General features: G+C 44.4%; 1 long non-coding RNA gene across 1 annotated transcript; it reads left to right on the top strand.

The window, feature by feature from the left end:
- The first annotated feature begins 1,808 nt into the window (after positions 1–1,808).
- On the top strand, positions 1,809–13,455 carry LOC135982044 (uncharacterized). The gene is made up of 2 exons (XR_010599248.1): positions 1,809–2,034; positions 12,121–13,455. It is a non-coding gene; the product is annotated as an uncharacterized LOC135982044 (long non-coding RNA).
- The last annotated feature ends 5,455 nt before the right edge of the window (positions 13,456–18,910 follow it).

Below are 18,910 nucleotides of genomic sequence, written 5' to 3'. Positions count from 1 at the left end.
GAGAAGGATAATTCTGCAAAATTTCCTTCACAAAGTTTTTCCAGCTCATTCCATTATGAAGGGGAAGTGTTCGCATACCATACAGAAGATAATCCTTCTGCCAGGTGGTGTCACCAGCAGCAAGGGCCAGGTTCAATATGCAGGAGTTCCTCTTAACATTACAATACAAAACTGGCTTGAATCTACACATTGAAACCTGGGAAACTAATTACCTCCCTGGGCACCTCTAATAAGCAATATTTCCCCACTCACAAGCACAGAGTCTGTGCATGACAAAAAGTTTTGTTAAAGGGTGAGGGAACACATCATTAATGCGGGACAACACGGCAACACTGTCTCAAAGTCATCAAACAATAAGTAAAACACCCACCTTACACGATCTTGGACCAATGTCCTTTGCTTCAGTTTCCCATCTTGTGATGCAAAAGACCAATGGATAAATGTCCCTATAATATGCCTCTCCCAATTTCCCTCTGCTACACCCCACTCTCAGTTTGTTGTCTGAGTTCAGCAACCTCCCAGAGTCCAGGGTTGTATTCAGAAGAGTTCATCTTCAGCCTGGGGGGGCGCCAGGGAGGAGGGCGAGTGATACCTCCACTGCTGCTGGTATGCTGCCACTGCTGTTGCTGCCACCTCTCCCGCAGCTCGCCATTGTCGCCTCTGCTGCCAGCCGCTGTCACCTCTGCTGTGTTCTTGGTCTGGTCCAGTTCTACAGTGCCACAACCACCTTGCTCAGCTATTAGTATAGTAATCACAGTTTGAGGCTTTGCTGGGTAGGAGGCACCTTTGATGCTGCTGCTGATACTTCCCTTACCACTCTGCCTTTAGTTGCAATGCCATGTTCTGAGGCTCCACCATCTAGCCCAGTTCTTAGTGATTTCAGCTCTTAGTGAGTTATCGACATAGAGGGCAACCTCACTGCCACAGCCTCCTCTACATAGTCTTTCATCAGAAAACTGTCCTCAGCACCACATCTAAGGCTCAGCCTCCTCAACCACATTATCATCGATTTCAGCTCTAGTAGTCACTGAGATGAGACTGATTCTAATCAGCTCTGGTTTAAACACTGGCAGGGAAGAGTCAAGCAGCAGGCCGAACCCTTAAACAGAAGCCTCACTCCAAATAGGAACAGGACCAACAATAACAACACTGCTGCCGTGGCCACATTCCTTCTGCTAGGGCATTTGAAGAATATATTGCCAGCACATATTTATAATTTTTCATAATTCTACACCCATCTCTGGCAGGCTGCAGAACCTTCGCCCACGTCTGCGCTGTGGGTGCTACAGAGCTGCAGCTGTGCCACTGTAGTGCCATAGTGTAGATGCTGCCTACAGTGATGGAAGGGTTTTTTCCTCACTGTAGGAAACCACTTCTCTAAGCAATGCTCTTCCATTGACCTAGCCATGATTACACAGGGGTTTAGGTCACCATAGCTGCAGCTCCCAGGGGGGGTGGATTTTTCCTGAGTGCCCTAACTATGTTGACCTAACTTTTAAGTGTAGACCAGGCATCAGTGAACCTTTTGATGAACTTGGATTACGTATCCAGTTTGACATGTAACATGAGACTAGGCAAATCTTCCTTGGCTTCAATTTTGTAGTGAACATTCTGTTTAACTCTAAGCCTTAAGGTCTCATCCTACTACCATTGAAGTCAATGGCAAAACTCTAGTTGATTTCAACAGGTGCAGGATGAAATCCTCAGATATGGTACTGCATACCTTGGGAAAGTAAGCTATAACAATAAAACAAGTTGCTGTTGAGTTCAAAATTCAGACCTATTAACAGGGTTAAGGAAGAGCTTTATCTGAGCTGTTGTTTCAATCATTTCCTGCATCTCTAAGTGGAACAGAGCTTATTGGGTACTTTGAAGAAACCATGTGATTTTAAAATCTGAATGGCATATTCTAAATTAATTGTTGCAGAGCTGAAGAAAACTGAGGCTGGTGAGAGCCAAATTCCATTTGTGACTTATGCTGATGCAATAATCATTCTCTTTGGATATCTCTGAACATAATGGCAACTCTTTAAAGTAAGTGCTGTACAAATATGCATTTTCATTAACTTTAATGGGATAGCTGTGATATGTTTGAAGCATGCCAGCTGAATATTAAAAGCATGTTTATTGAATATTAATACTTATGTAAGGGATACATATTTTTAAACCTAGCAAACCTGTTTTTTAATAATCAAATGGCATTCAATTAGCTAAGAATAACGGTCCTTTTAAATCTAAATTAAATGCATATTGGAGACATTTATTTCAAAATGTCATTGAAAGTATATTTTAGCTAAGGGCACCGACATTTCCACATAGAACTATAGGAGTAACTACATACTCTTATTTTTCTTGCTCCAACTGAGGAAAACCCTGATTGGTATAATGAAGTATGTCTTGTTAGATTAATAGCTTCTCTTTTTTTAGATGCCCAAAATGTGTTTTCCCCTGTGTTTGCCTTTATTAAAAGGTATCCGTGATATCTCCTGTTAAAAGACCAACACACTAATGATTCATAAAAGTTTTAAAAAATAAGGGTTTGAGAAGAAGTTTATCCACAGCATACATTAAAGTAATAACTTTATATTAATAAGTTCCTTCATCATGGTAGTGCTGTGACCCTAAAACCACCCCAAAGCCAGAGGGTAAGTGGATCCGTATTATCTAACAGTGAGCCTCACTTGCCTGATCAGCTGAGTGTACCCCAACTCACTGTTGTCATAATCTGTATCTAACAGATGTCATGTAAGGTATCATATGCAAACTGGTAACATGCTAGTCATTATATTATTGTGTGGTGGAAGTATGAGTGATGTATGAAAAATTATAAATATATGCTGGCAATATGTTCCTAAAATGTGTTTGGCAGGTAGGGCTTAAGTCATCCCACCCTCGACAAAGGAAGGTGGTTCTGTCTGCTTGAATGTGTCTCCAATGTAAATTGAGCAAAAAGAGACAATTTACATTTACATATGAGATAAAGTCATCAAGCTACCATGTGGGAGAGAGAGCCACTTAACTATTTTGACATGGGGAGGAGACTGCAAAAATGAACATGTGTTAGCTCACAGCATGCTGAGCCCCCGGGAGGGCTTGCTGACTCTGATAACAAAGTAAAAAACCTTGAGGATATAAGCAGAGAGAAAAAGCCATTTGAGCATTGTCACGCTGTCTGGAGTGGCTCAGGAGTGAGAATACCAGCCTCAGGGCAGACTGTTAAGAAGCAGAGCACAAACCCCAAACTAGTTGTGAGTTCTGTACTTAGATTTCACCAACCAAAGGTCCCAAGCTCACAAAGAGTTTGGCAGATGGTACTGTATACCACATATAGGGATCACTTGTTGCTCTGAAATATAGTCACCTTTGCAGTAGAATATGGGAGTCATTCTGCACCAGCAACACTGCATGTCAGATTTTTAGGGGAAGGAATTGAAGAATAACTTCTCCAGTTGAAATGTTAGGGGTTTGGGAAGTGCTATTCAGTGTGAGACAGGGTTTCAGAACCCAAGGGCTTGTCTCCACTTACCGGGGGATCGACTCATGGCAATCAATCCACTGAGGGTCATTTTAGCGGGTCTAAATCGACAGTCAATTGCTCTCCCGTCGACTCTGGTACTCCACCGGAACAAGAAGCATAAGGCAAGTTGATGGGAGAGTTTCTCCCGTCGACCCAATGTGGTGTAGACACTGCAATAAGTCGACCTAAAGTACGTTGACTTCAGCTATGTTATTCATGTAGCTGGAGTTGCATAACTTAAGTCGACTTAGCCCCATAGTGTAGACCTGCCCCAAATCAAAGCTAGTTACTGCCCTGATGGCCATTTGGCCATGCACCTTCAAATTCTTCGTACGGTGGCTTCAGTGCACAATGATTATTCTGTAGAACTGACTATTATGCTGGTTCACTTGGAAAATTTCAACAATCGCAATGTATAAACATTTCCGAATTGCATTCTCCTGACTCTAGTCTTGGGGAAAATGTAGCTTTTCAGACCTGTAAGCCTGAACATAGGAGCAGGACTCCTCTACTTCTTCCAATCTGCCAAAAGATTTGGAAAGGGCACTTAACTGACACTACAAGTTTAACAGGAACAATGGAAATAAACCAGAAGAATCTTTTAATGACCTTAACTGTGTTTCTTAACCAACTGTTTGACTCAAATAAACATTATGTGAGAAAGGATTCTTCCTCTCCCTAGAAGCTATTGGAAAAAAACATTAGATGTAAGTTCCTTGGGGTAGGAACTGTTCCTTCCTCTGTGCATGACTATCGCTTAAACCATTACCAAAAACAAATACCAGTGATCACTATATCCACCCATGCTGTCTACTGTTTTTCTTCTGTGTGGTTGCAGCCCTCTGATGCCTGACAGACATACTCTGCACTTGGATCATTACGCAAACAGCCTTATTTTTCCAGCATAAATTAACAACCCATCCATTCGTTAACACTTCCTTTGCTATATATCAGATTCATTGAGCCATTCGCGCCCCCCCCCCCCCCCACACACACACACAACACAACTCAAAGGTTCAGCACAAAAAGTGGATGGGAATAATCACAAAGGAGTCATTTCCTGAGAGTCCATGTGGCACATTTTTCTTGTGCGCAAAACAAGCCTTCATCACACCAAAAACAATTAAATAAACAAAATCCAGTGGAGTTGCCAACAATTTTAATTGGCCTATTTCGGCAGTCTTATCTGTCTCTTTTAGGTTCTTACATGGGCCCCGTTACTGTACTCTTTAATGTATTTATCCTCACAACACCCTTATGAGGTAGGGATGTATTATTGGCCCCATTTCACAGGTTGGGGACTGAAGCACATCATAGCTAAGTATCTTGTACAAGGTCATACAGGAAGCCTGTGGCAGAGTGAGTCTTTCAAGGCCAAGGCTAATACCCTAACCATTAGGCAATCCATCCCCTTTTTCTCAACACATAGCACCCTCAGCATAGTGTTACCATTTTGAGTAGCATGACCGAGGCCTGAATGTGTACTTTGGAAAGGATGCAGGAGGTAGCCAAATGGTGATTCTGCGCTTTGGAGAGCAGTAACACCCTGAGATCTCAAGCTGCTGGCTTCAGTTCAACAGTGAGTTCTGCTGGGGTTGCAGCTAAAGAAAATAATAGAATTGCTTGTTGAGACCCAATACAGAGAAGAACATAGCTGTGGAGAATGCAGGAACCAACACCACACAGCCATGGCCTACCCCAAAGGGAGCCTTCTTCAGATAAAGGTTGAGCCATGTTTGAAGGGCAGCATGAGGAATCTTGCACTGCCACTGCTAGTTCTTACCCTTTTTTTCATATAAGCGGAGGACTACCATTTCCAGTGCTGTCAGTCTGACAACCTTCACAAAAACCAAAATCGCTTTATGTATAACAATAATAATTAATAATTAATAATAAATAGGTATTGTGTGACTAAGGAGGTTGATCTTTCAGGACAGATAACTTTGTCCATCAGAAATCTATATTACTTTCATAACACAGTATTGCAGTATGGGAACCCACTGAGATTGGAAAGTATCTTTTTCAAACCATCTTACATTCCTCAGCATCTCTGGCATGCTGTAATCCTGATCCTATCCATTGCCTGCAGCAACACAATGCATTTTTTTTTATAGCCTAGGCCCTAGGACCTGAAGAATGATAGCAATTGAGTGTTTATTGTTGTCAAGTGACCTTGGACATAGGCCACATCCATTCACAAAGCAAAAAGAAGAGCATGCTCCTTCTTATCTCTCTAGATGTGAAACGAACTATATGGGAAGAATAAAAACTGTAAGGTAATCAGTGAAAAATGAGCACTGTGGAAGCAAGGCTGCTGTCAAACTGTGTTTCTTTTCATCAGTTGTATGAAACGGCAAGATAAGGCAGGGAAAAGTAATCCTCTGAAGCTGTGCAGGAAGTGTTTATTTTGTGATGCATAGACGAGTTTGCCAGCATAACGAAAATTCGAAATCATTTGATGTCCCAGTTCATATTGAAAATGTCCATGGTAAACAACTGGAGGGTGCTGATAGCATATTGCACTACATGCATTCTTCACAATATCCTTGTACTGCTCATTTTAAAAGGAGAAAAACATTTCCTGTCTGGGTACATAACAGAAGAGGGCAAATGTTCTGGAATGACCTTAAGAGTAGGCAGGGTTTTTTAATGGGCCTCGACACTATTAGTTTGAAATTCCATCTGGTAGCTTAGTCGTGTTTTTGCCAAACATGTATGGAAAATCCCTTTCTAGAGCTCAGTAAGAAGAAAAACAATAGCCCTGGACTCCTTTACATATCTCTTCCATTTCACCCAGCAAGTCCTGTTAACATTCATATACTTGCACAGCAATTGATAGAATTCTAGTTCCAAAAAGACACCAGCAAAACAAATTGGCTTGGTGTTAGTTATGACATCTGAATCTTAGGGCCTTCTGGGAACTCAATACTTTCTACAGAGAGAGAGATTATTCTTGATGCAGAATTTGGTTATTAAAATTAGAGTAATACAAATCTTCATTTGCCTTTCTCCAAGTCATATATAATACTGTATTGTATAATTGCATTATTCATTGAGCACTGAGACTGCACTCAGCATTGTAGAAAAAATATAGGAAGCTACAGGCCTGGCTTACAGTGAAAAGTGACATTGGCATAGCTATGTGTGAAAAATCCACACCTCTGAGAAATGGAGTTAAACCAACCTAATCCCCAGTGTAGACAGTGCTAGGTTGACAGAAGACTTATTCTGCCTCTCAGAGAGCTGGAGTATCTACACCGAGGGGCAAACCCCTCCTGTAGCTGTAGTAAGTTTTAAGTGTAGATGTAGCCACAATCCTTGACCAAGGAGCTTTTATTCTAGGCTTTGCTTGGACTAAAATAAAAGGCGCCTTAGACTGAGTGTTGCAATGGCTAACTCTTAGGCATTCTCCCTTTGAGTGGAATTCATAACTCTGACTTAGGCATCCAGGCTCCCCATACAATGCATGGGGAGAGTTAAGTACCTAAAAAAGGGAGCTGCCTAAACTAGCCAATAGGAAATTCTCGGGAAAGGGGTATGGCCTAAGCTCCAGCCCTCAAAGGGAGTTAGGTGCCTAATTCTGGGCCAGAGGGAGGTGCCTGCCTCTGCTCAGAATTCACAGCCATGAATTACCTCCTGGAGTTAGTCACCTATGCCAGGTTAGTGTTTTCATGAAAAGTGAGGAGGAGAAGGAAGTAAATGGTTGTGGTGGTACCTATGCTCCACCCTTGGAATCCTTAGCAAGGGGTTAGAGCACCCATGTGGGAGACCCAAGTTTCACAGCAGGCAGGTCAAGGATTGTAGTGGGTTCTCGTATCCTGGGGAGTGCTCTAACCACTAGACTAAAGGTTAGAAGGGGAGGGCAGGCATCCCCATTGTCCCCACCTCAGGCTAAAGGTTAGGTGGGTGGGCACACACACACCCTTACCATCACCACCTCCTCTGGCATTTTTTGTGCTGGTTTAGGTATGCTCTGAGCACACCCATCAGATCAGTCTCTGAAGGCAAGATTCGGGGGTGGGGGGGAGCAATCTATTGTGAGTTAGGTGCTGGACAGTGCCAGGACTAAGGTGACTGTGTGCATGCCCAGCCAAGTAAATTTAGGTGCTTCGGGGTCTTTAATTGTGGAAACCTAGGTGGCTAGGTCCTGGAAGCACCTACAGAATTCGACAACAGCTGATCAGGGGTTTTGTAAATGTCAGTGGCACCTAAATATTGGTTGTAGGGGCCTAACGGGGAAGTTAGGCATGCCTGAGTCCCCTTGGTGACTCCCACCCCATGTGTTTTTCAAACCTGCTAGCCAACACATTTTAATTAAGTGGTGTTTTATAGTGTGTTAACATTGAAGATTGACAGTTTTAAACACCTTTGACAACATGTTCGCTGCTTGTGGTCAGCCTTAGAGAGCCTGGATTTTAAATAGGGTTTTTCTGCCAGAAACAATGGGCCAGATTCTGATCTCTCATCAGTTTGTCATTAATGTAACTCCATTGGCTTCAAGGGAGTGACTCCTGATCTACCTCTGTGTAAGTGCAAAGAGACTCAGGGCTCATGTTTTGATTGGATTTAAAAGTAGCACTTCCCACATGATTTCTGAAACAGAACAAATGCAACAGACACACATTGGGGATGATTCTCCTCTGACATCAGTGTAAACCAGAAATATCTCTATTAAGGTCAATAGAGTTACACTTCTGTGTTCTTAGTATAACCAGTGAGATCAGAAGCTGGTTCATGGTAACCGTTGTTAGTATAATTGAAACAAGGTGACATGCAATAGTGCTGTAGTTGTTGGCAACATGAGTTCTGTTCTTTCGTGTATTTATCCGTGTAGTTTTGACCATCTGCCTAGTGTCTTTTCTCATGCCATGTTTCATAATTATGTTAGTCCCTATTTGTTTCTTTTTGTCTGATGAAACCCCTATGGAATGTTTCTCTTCAGTTTTGTTATATGGCTGGGAAAGTTTGGTACATGATGATGGTACATAAGGTCAGCCTCAGTGATCACCCTCCCTGGTCTCTTCTGGCCTTATGAACTATGAACTGTGTTTTACATGTCAGTATAGGACTGGCATTGTTTCTTTCTTTGGGACAAAATGGCACTCTTTGCTATGAACCTCTGGATGTATGTTTTATGTTTGGATCAGCTTCTCTTGGTCCAGTAAAATATATTACCTCACCCACCTTGTCTCTCTCATATCCTGGGACCGACATGGCTAGAAACACTGTAAACGTGTTTTATGTTTGCAATTTGAAAAGTCAGTGTAAGCCATTGACAATGACTGTTATGCAGGCTACCAAATTTCTTCACTTAATGCTCCTGATATACATCTTCTTTTATTTGAGTATTGACTACGTTTTAGTGCTAATGAAAAGTGTTGCACTGACAGCCTGGGGGACAAGTCCTCTTTTTGCAAAAGGAGCAAAGTCATTAGGGCATCAGCAGTGCAAGCTTCTCCACACTGCCCTGACAATGGCCTCATGGGACCCCACACACTGTTCCAGCCTCTGCTTAAGTGAGTTGTTCAGTCATATGAACTTGGAGATTGGGTCTAGGCTCATGCAGAGTGCCATGCCTGGAGGAAAGCAATGTTGGCAGTGATGGATTCAAGGAGATAGATGACCCACTAAGAGCCACCAGCAGCCTTCATGCTGCCATTTAAAAGGATTCCCAAGGAGCAACAGCAGGCTCCTTTTACACATTCTATGCCACGCATTTGCCACCCCCAGTGCAGTCATGGATACTCTTAGCAGAAAGCAGTACAGGAAGCAGGAGTCAATGCACCTGCCGTGCAGGAAGCTGCTTGCCTGCTGCTCCTCTTCTCCAGTTCTTTTTGACCAAGCAATTCAGACACATTCAACTCAGGCCTCCTCACAGAAATGGATGTCAGCTTGCCAGACCCAGTGCCCCCAATCAGTACAGAGACTAAGTCCTCTTTCCCACAGAGCCCTCCAAAATAGGTGGTGGTTGATGTCTCTGAGGTGTGCTTAAGAAACAGTGGGTTGAAGGAGGGAGGACCCTAACAGCACTTCTTCAGGCTGTGTGGAAGGGTGCAGAAGGTCTCCTAGGATATAGCTACCCTGCAGCTGGCAACATGCCTCTCAGCGCTGGTAGGCAGATGCACACTACCTCTGCTCAAGCTAGCGTGCTAAAAATAGCAGTGCGCACATTGCAGCACTGGCACTGGCTCAGGCTGGCCACCCAAGTACAGACCCATGGAGTCAGGCAGGCTTGCCTGCTGCATCTGTCTACCCGGGCTGGAAGGCACACTCTGAACTGCAGTGTAGACACACCCCTACAGTCTGTGGTTAGGATACTGAGGTGGGAGACCTCTGATTCAGGTCTGCTCTCCACCTAAGGTGGGAGAAGGGATTTGCCACCTCTCAGGTGAGTGCCCTAATCATTGGGCTATTTGATAGTTTGTGAATAATGAAAGAGTCATGGGCCAGAGAGAGAGCACAAGCATATGAATGACTCTGTAGCCTGCTGGTTAGAGAGTGCATATGGGAGACCAAGGATCCAGTCCCCCTGCTCCACTTCCTTTTTACATTTTTGATTCACAGTAGAACAGCTTCAACAGGAGAGACAGAGAAAGCTCCACATCAGAATCAAAGTAGCAGGAGATTCCAGATTCCCTGAGAGACGTGGGACTTAGCCCATACCCCTTGCCTTGGCATCTCCCATTGGATAGATTAAGTGAGAGGTCCCCTCGCTCTCCCCATTCATTGTACAGGGAGCCTAGCTGCCTAACTCAGGCTTTGTCAATCCCAGTGATTTTCTAAGTGCCTAAAAATTAGGCATGGTGATGCTCAGCATCACAATGCCTGAATTCGTTTGTGAATCTGGCCCTTTGTGCTTGGAGGGGGCTGAGAGCCTGTAGTTCCCACTGACGTCAATTGAAATGGAGGGTGCGTGGTACTTCGCAATGTCAAACCCATACTTAGCACCGACATGATGAACTTCACCTTTAGAATGAGATCTTCTTAAAGTGTTTACAAACGTAAGTATCATTCCCAATCCCTTGTCCCGTCCACTCTCCTGTGCCTATGAGGATTTAGCTAATCACTTGCCCAGTGTAGTTTTTCAGAACAAATACATGTTTGAGTGACATGCACAGAAGCAGCTGACAAAGGTCACCAATTATGTTTTCAACTCATAATTCAAACCCACTGTTGCTCTTCAAAAAAAGAAACAAACAAACCCCACTTTTTGGTGCCAAGTTTCATCCCAGAGAGAATGTTTGCAGCTGAGCCAGAACCCCCTGAAAATGGCGCGATAGTGGACATGCTGCCACCCCTCTCACTGGTAAGACACAACCTATCACCACTGTAAGAAATGCATGGAAAGAATGATAATGATGGTATCAGCTACTCATTTCTCAAAGAGCTTAACATTGTTTCCATAAAGTGCTATTATCATCTTACCAGTATGGAGCGACAGAACATGGCATGTTCCTAATTGTGGGGCAGATTCTACAGCCTTTATTCATGCTGAATAGTACTTACTCATGGCTAGCAGCCCCATCAATTCCAATAGGACCTGCGGGTCTGAGTAAGTACTTCTTAGCTGGAGCAAGGGAGGTGGAATCTAGCCCTATATTAATAGGCACTTAGTGGCATGCTGTCTGTATTTAACTTTATGCCCAATTTAGAATAACCAGCATGAATGAAGAATGGTTTGAAGTGAGGGGATGCTGAGCAGAGCTGTTCATGCTGCATCAGTGTCCCATTAACAAATTAGTCAAAACTAGGCACTGTAGCCACTTACCCTTCAAGTGACCAGTAAAGGGAAAGAGACACAGGGACAGCATTTAAGATTATTTCCTTTCCTTTCTTTTATTTTCTCCTGGAGAGAAAAAAAATGGTTTGATATAGAGCTATATCCAGCCAAAAATACATGCTTGCTGTGCAGCAAGCCAAACTATTTAGAAGGAAGATCAGCTTGCTATACGAGCCCATAGGGGAAAATCAAATAATCCAGGGAAGGGAGTTGCAGGGCTGAGGATAAGGGAAAGGACACAGGGCCAGATTAAGGCCTAAGGTCTATGCTTGTGGCTAGGGTCTAAGTGCCTGAGTATGTGATTGCATTAGAATCTTAGCTTTCTTTTTTCTAAGAGTAAGTTTTTTGCTTTTGGGGTGATGAAGAAAAGCTTGAACATGTGACTCAATGTTTCAATATCTGCCTGAGTCTGCAGACAGCCTGAAACAATAACTCTGAGAGGGGCATCTTGATGGTGTGTTAATTCTAAGAGCCACTGGTCAGTTGGCAGAAGGCAGGATCCGCACCGCCATTCTTGGGGTACATCAACACTAGCAACTGTATGTGTCCATGTGCGTGGTTGTGCTATAATCCCCCTGCTGGCCACACCTAAACCCCAGAAGCACTCGTCTGAAGGTGAGTCAAGTGGAAGGAAGCTAGCATGCCTGAGGGGTGTGAGTAAGTATGCGCCTCAGGATGTGGCATGGGCCTGTACCTGTGCTAATGTGCAGTGTGGATGAGGGCTAAGGGTGTGTAAGGTCTTGAGTTTCAATTGTCCTCCACCCCCATTCTCACAGAGCACTGAACCTTTTTCTTCCTGATCCTTATTCTGTTCCCCCTGTAGTGGCAAGCTGCGCTGAGCAGATCAGAACAAGAGTGCAGTGGAAAGCTGATCATTACAGGTGAATGTGGATGTTCTGAGAGCAGCCACCTGGTCCATGGACCACTCCCACCAGCCACCCCCAGGTGCTGATCAGTGTGTGGTCACAATGTACCATTCTCCATGACTTCTCCCCAAACAGCAGGAACATACATTTACCGGGAAATTTCATGGAGGCTGGAGCAGGTGGGCATTGAGCAGACTCTGACTCAGTGCCTGGAATGCATCAAACCCTTGAGGCTCCACTACAGGAGGGCATAAGACTCAAACAGTCACTCCAGGAGGGCTCACCATACCTGCCCCATCTGTGTCCAGGAGGCCCGCCTGCTGTCAAGAGCTCCCAGTACAGAGCCTGAAGTGACTAACGACTCCCTTCTCAACCTCACCATAGCAAAAAGGAAGTAGGGACTGTGGAGGATGTCCCAGGAGACCCAGAGGACAAGGAGCATGTGATTTTCCACCTCTATCCGGAGTAGCCAGTTGCCCTTAACAAACTCAAAGGTCCCAACCCACAGCAGGCTGATAAGTTACAGTGGACCCCCCACACCCTTATTTCCTCTCGCTCTGGTGCTCCTTTGCTGATTTTAAGCCCAGGCCCTGCTCTGTTCCACCTCAAAATGGTCCCCAAACAAGACATGGCTATACTTCTACATGATTTTATTGATTTCTGATTAATCACTTTTATGCATTTAGCTGAAGCTATGCCTTAAAAACAGATTATTGATGAAAAATCTTTATCGCCCTGGGTCTGTGTATTTTTCAGCCAGTAGTAAGGCTATGTTGGTCCCAGGACCGCATGGACCAGTGAAGGGAAGATGCAGGTTAGAAAGGTACCGGTTGGGAATGGGACAATTGTAGAAAACTTTTAGTTGTTTGTCTATAGTTAGTAACAGCTCTCTTTTGTCCCTTGGAAGATTACACAGTTTCAGTGCTTCTACCACCTCTGCCCTGATCTTACCATCCCCTTACAAACAGGAGCCAAGGAGAACTGGGGAGTGGTAAAGCGGGGGTTAGGTCCAGCAAAGGAAACACTTTGGTTGTCTGAGGAACAGTTAGTCACAGCAATCTTTTCTCCCTTGGAAGATTACAACATAGATAGAACATCCCTATCCCTGGTGTCTGGCCTCTCCCCACACTGAGTCATGCTGTGCATGCCAGGGGAAATGGAGGTGGAGGAAGGAGCAGGTCTGGCAGCTGGACAAACACAGTGCAGTGTCTCTTTGCAGTGGAGATGTGAGGGGCTTGCGATGCCGATCTGAACGTTCAGGGAGCCAAATAAAGTTGTGGTGTTTTTCTTTCTTTCCTTGTCCCTTTCACTGTGGTTAGGCAAGCACAGGGGCAGGATTTTCTGGTGATGGTGGGGGTGGGCGGGGTGGAGAACATCTCCCTTTGCACAGAAACTCCATATGCTAGCTGAGAATAGTCAATCCTCCCAGTCCTGTAAGCATATTTCAGCACATTTCTTGAGTAGCAGAAACTCCAGCTGGGTTTTGGGGTTCAAGATCACTGCAAATCTGCTCGGTCCACCCTTCATAGCTGACCTAACCCCTCCATTCAGCAATACGTGAAGGGATAACCATTAGCTGAAACATCTCTCTGGCATAGATTGCTGGAACACCTCCACAGGATGGGAAAGCCAAATCTCTTTTCCATTCTGGTACCTTGAAAACTGCTATGTTATCTAAATGTTGGCCAGGTTTTAAAGAAGAAACTGCTAACTGGTAACGTAGCCTCTGGAAGGAACTGCCAACCTGCACCTTGAGACTCACTTAACATTTTAATTTTTTAAAAACATCAGTACATTTATCTTACCATTAGTAACCTCTGCTCCTTCCTCATGGGCTGCAAAAATTGAGAAATAAGGATTGTCAGACAGTTGCATTCCTGAAATGCTGAAAACTATCAAAATTGTGGCCTTCCACAGCAAAGTTGTGCTAGGGGGGGGGGGGGGGGGGATTTCTCAGCATCTTCCAAGGAAAACAAAAATGTAATACTTCCTGTCACAGTTCAAAGCAACTGCACCTGTATTCTCCCTCAATGGTCCAGCAAGGGCACCCAGTGTAAGCTTCCAACTCCCCAGAAATTGCCTTTCTTGCATGGCCACATGCGTCTCTCTCCCTTCTGACTGGGGTATTTCCAGGCTGAACAGTTCCTTGTGTTCACTGTGATATCCCCAGCAAAATACAAACTGCCTAAGCAGGCTTCTTTCACCTTCTCTTCAGAGACAGTTAACAGTGTAATTACCACAGTTAATTTACCACACCGCTCTATCTATGAAAGCACATTTAATCCTTAAGGTAAAAGCAAGAGAAAAAACATTTAAAAAACAATAAAAGACCTTACACACATGCTAATAGGCTTCCCAGAGATCACCCCAACTCCAACATGGGCTCTGGAAGGGGACCAGTCCTTCAAACCTCACCCAGGGGTTTTCCTGTGCTTTCCAGTTCATAACATCCTTTGCTCAGAACAAGAACACAGTCTTATGGGACCAGTGTAGGCCAAAGTCCTTCAAACCCTTCCCTAAGGATTGGGGCCTTCTGTGGACCAGGGTCCTGTGCATTTGCTGGATCAGAAAGAAAGCCCTGATTTACCAGTAGGCTATTTATTCAAAAATCCTTTCTTTGTCTGTTGGTCCCGGGAGAATCCAGTCTGAATTCGTTTAAGCAAACCCCTCTGAGGGAGGGGGCAGTGCTTCTGTGGAGGTGTTACAACCTGACTGACTTTGATTAATCACCCTTCATTGTTCTCTCAGTTCCTGGAGGAGCCGTATTCACCCTTCCCATGGAAATACTTACAATCTCTTGCACACAATAACACATAAACAGTTGCCTTTGTAATACAATGGACCCCTAAGGTATTAAACCTTAGTAGTTCACATGCAGAAAATCCACACACAATTCAAGTAACAATACAAGCATCTGCTACTATCCAGTTCATGTGCTGTGAATTGTGGGTTCCATTCCTGAACTTGAAAACATCCTATGTTCATTATACAAAGGAAGGAGAGAGACGCAAGGAGGAAGGAGGGGACACAAGTCGAGGAAACTACAACTAAACCCTTAGCTTCCTAACAGTCACTAAGTGCAGTTGGTAGCACTGACACTGAGCAATTGAAAAAAGAAAAGACAAGAATGGGTGCATACAAAGCAAATGTTGCTAAAGTCAGTAAGAGAGATTGAATGCTCCCAATAACAGAGGTCTGTAAATAGTGAATCATGAAGACAAAAGCATTGCATGGTGACTGCATTACAACTCTGCCGCCACTCTTCACAGCACAAACTCAGCCCTAAGGTGATAACCCCATGGAGGTATCCTTTTATAATTGTCTTTAATGTATGAATTTTCACAGAAATGAATGGTTAATTTTTTTTGCTGCAGGGAAACAAAATCCTCACAAAGGAATGTAGCCCCACAAGCTTGTGCCAATGCTCCCTCATGTGCATTTCCAGCAACTCTAGAGAGTGTCAAGATGTCCCTCAGCGCAACTGTGTCATCCTCTGCCTTCCTGCTGTTCAAAGATGTGTGGGCATATGTCATCTCTGATTTCCCTTGCCCACTGGGAACCAGGACCAGTGTGCATGTGGGTGGAACCCAGGTGCCTGTACAAAGTTTGTAAACCAGACTTGTCCTGAGCCCAGTTGGTATGGAAGCACTTCCCTTTACCCTCACAAGTGTTATGGAGTGTGCAGTAGATGACAATTATACAAACTGCATTTGTCACTTTGGCATCTAGACAAGTGTATAGGCAGCACCAATGAGAGTTCAGTCTACCAAATGATCACTCCATAACCATTCCACACCTACTAAGTTTATAAGTGAATTTCCTTTTCCCATGGACATGGGATGTTGGGATACAGTTTCATGAGCTGCGTTAGGAATGGATATTTGGGGTCCCCCAAAATAACAGTTGGCACAGCCACACCATACAGAACAATATTGTATCTGAGAAATACTTTTCCCCCTACAAGTACTATACTGATCTCTTCAGCATCCTGGAGTCATCAGCCTTCCTGGTGTTTCTTACACCTGTATTCATGAATCTGCCTCTGGTCCACTAAGCCTTGCAGAACAAGAGGATAACCACCTCTTTGGCTCCACTGCATAACCATTTGTCCCACAATAAGGCACAGGAGCAGAACCACATCATCATCCAATTGCTCCATGTCTTCCACCCAGTTTGGCAGGGAATAACAGTGTAGGGAGATGTGATCAGGAACTGCCATTAGCAAATGTGTGACGGCAGGGGACAGTACTAACAATACACAGAAAAGTGTTTCCTGGAGCGTCTCCCAGTTCATGCAGAACCCTGGGATACCACCCATAAAATGGTTACACTAATGTCACATAGCAGCAGCAGTGCAAATGTGGGTATATACAAAGTGTTACACCCATGTCCAAGACATCATATTTGGACACTTGGCACAGGAATAGGGAACATGCATGAGAATGTCCACTGTCTAGTAACCGAGAATACTCACCAGAGTAGAAATAGCTCTAGAGGTAAGAAGGGTCCCCCATCCCGCCACTGCTGCTTCTCTGGGAGGGGAGGAGGCCCCCAACCCAGTCAGTGGAGGTAGAACCATGGTGGCTTCCCATGGCATGGTGTGCTTAGGGTCCTAAATTGCCTGAACCTGGTCCCACACATCTCAGCCCACCCCAATTGCCTGGTCTGCGTTGGATCCTCCCTTTGTCTGCTGGGGACACTGAAGAAAGGCCTTTGCACTGACAGAAGAGAAGAGGAACCCAAGCCTACATTTTAGTAATAACAAGTACTCTAGTTCAAGTTGTGGAGGGGTTGGCAGACCTCCCACCCTCAGTCACTGGGAAAAGGCAGGGGAGGGAATCAGTTTTGGGGAAGGGATCTATTATTTAAGAGAGGGTCTCCATTCCTCTTTTCTTCTTATCAGCTTTAACAGGCAAAATCTTCAGCCTGATGTACCCTCATCCCTTTTCTCCCTAGCTGAGCTCCACTTCAGAGTCCTCTGTGCCAGGCCACGTCATCTGATCCAGCAAACCACTTTAGCACATGCTTAATTTTAAGTATGGGAGTCATCCCTCTAAAGTCTATGGGATGATTCACTTGCTCTGCTGGAGCAGGACTGATAGGGATAAGGTACCTAGGCCCTTTACCTATCTGCATCTTTAGATGCCCAAACATCTTTAATAAGCTGCACCAGAGTGTGCAGCACCTTAGAGGATATATATAAGACAAATATTTACTCTACCCCAGCATGAAGGTGCTAGACAGTACAGATGAGCCCCACACCTCTAAGTTCAGATCTGGATCTAAGATTTCAAACTCCCCACAGGTTTAGGATGTCTGGATCTGTGGTTTTGGGATAGGCTCATTTCTATTAGAAAGTCCACAAAAGTGGCAGCACAGCCACTCACCAAGGTAATAGAAAAATATGTGATTCTTTTTATTAAACAGCAACAAAGAGTCCTGTGGCACCTTATAGACTAACAGACGTATTGGAGCATAAGCTTTCGTGGGTGAATGCCCACGTCGTCAGATGCATGTTTATTAAATCAGATGTTTATTAAACCAGATGCAGGTTTTTTGCTATATCTTTTTTCGGCAAGGGTCCAGTAACAGGAATACTATTTATGGCAGTGAAGTAAATGTGCACTGAGGGTGCCCTGCATGCCCCCAGAAGGGCTAGAAGCAGCTTTGCATGCCAGGGAAGAAATGATTTAAGTTCATCTGTTTTAATCAGATGTGGCCTGATGCAGCTCTAGTTGAGATCACTCAAAAGACTGCCATTGACCTCCATGGGAGTTGGATTGGGCCCATACTGACAGTGGTATTTACAGCCAAGGGTAACAATTAATCTTAACAGCTGTTGGAAAACCTGGAAGCTTACAGTTTTGGGAAACAACTGAGAGTCACAAGCTTGTGTTCCCTAGCTCTTTCCAGTAGTTCAATTATGAAAAGGAAATGGATGATATCAATGATGCTTTTGTTTCATCCTCTAAGCATTAAAACAGATTAATTGCCTGCTGAAATATTTATTCTTATGTTTCCAGTGATGTCATTTGGTGAGGATTTTTTCATGTATTTCAGATAGTCTGAAATGGCTTTGTGTCTCTGCAAATCCTTTCTTCCATTCCATAAAACTAGTAGAAAAAGTCTTCTTCACAAGGGCTTTCATCTAGGGTTGCCAGGCGTCCAGTTTTCGACCGGAACGCCCAATCAAAAAGGGACCAGGGTGGCTCCGGTCAACACTGCTGACTGGGCCATTAAAAGTCAGGTCAGCGGCGCAGCGGGGCTAAGACAGGCTCATTGCCTGCCTTGGCTCTCCTCGGCTCCCAGAAGTGGTGGCATGTCTCTGTTGCCCCTAGGCGCAGGAGCCAGGGAGGCTCCACGCACTGGCCCCACTCTGAATGCTGGCTCCGTAGCTCCCATTGGCAGGGAACTTTTTTTCCACCCAAAAAATCCAAGAACTAAAGCAGCAGATGCTATTCACAGAACATAGAGAGATACATTACGTGTGCCTCTCTAGTTCCACATCAGTCTCCTGCCTAGCTGAGGAAATCAGAGTGTCTGATAGTGACTTAGAATCAATGTGTGGGGAGAAGATGGAAAGGAAAGTAATGGCTTATACTCCAAGCCTATGGGGAAGAACTAGCCTCCCTCTTACTTTCTACCTTCTCTCTCCCTTGAAACCATCGTAATCATCTAAGAAATCTGAGTACGAATAACCACCTGTCAAATACGGTCTCACACACCTATCTACCGATATGCCCAGCT

This window comes from Chrysemys picta, chromosome 3, assembly GCF_011386835.1.
Source record: "Chrysemys picta bellii isolate R12L10 chromosome 3, ASM1138683v2, whole genome shotgun sequence".
NCBI classification, from domain to species: domain Eukaryota; kingdom Metazoa; phylum Chordata; order Testudines; family Emydidae; genus Chrysemys; species Chrysemys picta.
The sequence above is the reverse complement of the archived record's forward strand: the minus strand, read 5'-3'. Positions and strand labels throughout refer to the sequence as shown.